Raw genomic sequence first — 2,284 nt, forward strand, 5'->3', positions numbered from 1 at the left:
GAGTTGGTTGATGGCGGCGGTGGTTGGTGGTGATTGGTGTTGATGTGGACACACGTGGGTGAGAGTGTGTAAGGGTACGTGTGGTGAGGAGCGGGTGGGCGCAGCGGTTGGCGTGCTGCACTACGAAACTGATCCCACGCTCACGACCACCAACACCGGTGGCGATTATCTGAACCGGCCCTTGGCCTTCCCTAGGTCGACTCAGCCTCAAATGAGAGTACCTGGTGCGGCGTGTAAACGTCACAACGAGGGAGACAAAGGCGGCCGGGGCGTGGTGTGCTGGCCACCCACCCCCTCGTGTGCCGTGCCAGCCTTCATCCGGTGCTACTCGCTAACAGCACTTTCCCCAAAAGGCAATACGGGGGGTGGAGGGGGGGGTAGGATCTTTGTGTTTGTCCCCATGTGCGTGTGTGTCCCATGTGCGTGTGTCCCATGTGCGTGTGTCCCATGTTGCGTGTGCCCCATGTGCGTGTGTCCCATGTGCGTGTGTCCCATGTGCGTGTGTCCCATGTGCACACGTGTGCGTGTGTGTGCGCGGAGTTGTCTCTCACACCGGCACACTACACCAAAGTTCAATTCCAGACCGCGACCACACACCCGCACGCGTACCATTGCCCCACGCGTGTACCCCCAGTACCGGACGCTGGTGTCGGGGTGGGTTGGCCAATTGCGAGGTAGCATAGATAAAGTACAGCACAATAATCTAGGGTTGCTGTACTGCACACCATCGTCCCGCGGTTTCCTTTAGCACCTGCGATGTACGGTTCCGGACTGATCGCAGCGGGCACGCTGCGCCAAAATATGATTGCTGCCGCTCAATTGTATGGCATGATAGTTCTTGCTGGGTTAGAGTAAAAACTAAAATAATGTCTATACGTGTTCAAAAAATCGACATTTTATGAAAATATTTAATGTATCCCTCAACTATTGACAGGATATTAAATAACTGTTAAATAATTTCCATAGAGTTCTAATCGCATTTACGCTTGTTTGCACGTGCCTTTTTTTTTACGACTAACCAATAAATTACACGTTTTGTGATAATCGAGGACACATAACATCAACAAAGGGTAGTGAACACGTTCAATCGTCAAACGTTTAATTGTCACACGTAGATAAGCAAATCAACATTGCTGTGGAATTTTTGGAACCTTCAACACGGAGCCGTCCCCTAGGGGTACGCGGCGAGTCGGGACAACCGCCCCGGGGCCCCCGCGCTTTAGGGGGGGGGGGGGGGTGCGGGGGCGCGCCTTGGACGTCACAGTCCCACACTCCCCACGAAGGAAGACCCCGATGCTATATGTGCGGGGACCTCCTCTACTTACGAACACTCGACTTGTGAGCTTTCAGAGATACGAACAAACCTGCCCCCCCCCCCCCCCCGTATGTTCTTTTGCCTGTTCGGGCCGAGGCGTCGTAAGTTCAACCGCCGCGCAATAGATGGCAGTGGTGGTGGCGACATCGACATCAGCAGAGCGTGAAGCAGCGGTGGCACCTACGTCTACGGGAGACTGATACAACTTTTAAAGCCATCCCCGTGTTGGAGTGTACACGCCGTACACAGCGTGTTTGGAATCGACAGGAGTAAAGTTGGACTTACGAACAAATCGACCTACGAACAGACCTCTGGAACCTCACTAGTTCGTAAGTAGAAGAGTCCTTGCATATCAAGAAATGTCAAACGTAGCAACAGTAAATATCATGCCATAGGCGGGCGCCTTCAGATGTGATCGATGCGCCCTGTCCAAAACATTGTCTGACTGGTCGTAATCTTGCACATTACCAGTCTGACCCCCCCCCCCTCCCCACACCACACTTCCCAAAAAAATATATATATTGTATATACTGTAGTGAGATATATATGTATACTGTAGGGGGAGGCGGGATCTATATTTGTTTTGCACATGCGTGGAAAAGTTCGGGTTTATGCGTTTTGGAGTGATTGCCACAGGTGGTGTCTGTGTGTGTGAAGGCTATACGGGGGATCTTTGTCTTTGTACGTGTGGGGAGTGGTGGCGCAGTGGGTCAAAGCACACGCGCTGCACTCTACTTGCCAAGCCGGCGACCTGAGTGACGGCGAGCATCTGAACCGGTCCTGGTTATCTACTTAGATCGACTCGGCCTTAAACAAGTACCTGGTGCGGTGTATATTAAACATCAACACTGGGAGACAAAGGCGGCTGGGCGTGGTGCTGGCCACCCACACCTCTCGTGTTGCCGTGCCGGCCTTCGTAGATGTTCGGCTCACCACTGGGGGGCCCCCTTACGTCTACACGAGTGATCT

This window comes from Lampetra fluviatilis, unplaced genomic scaffold, assembly GCF_964198595.1.
Source record: "Lampetra fluviatilis unplaced genomic scaffold, kcLamFluv1.1 SCAFFOLD_768, whole genome shotgun sequence".
Taxonomy (NCBI): Eukaryota; Metazoa; Chordata; class Hyperoartia; order Petromyzontiformes; family Petromyzontidae; genus Lampetra; species Lampetra fluviatilis.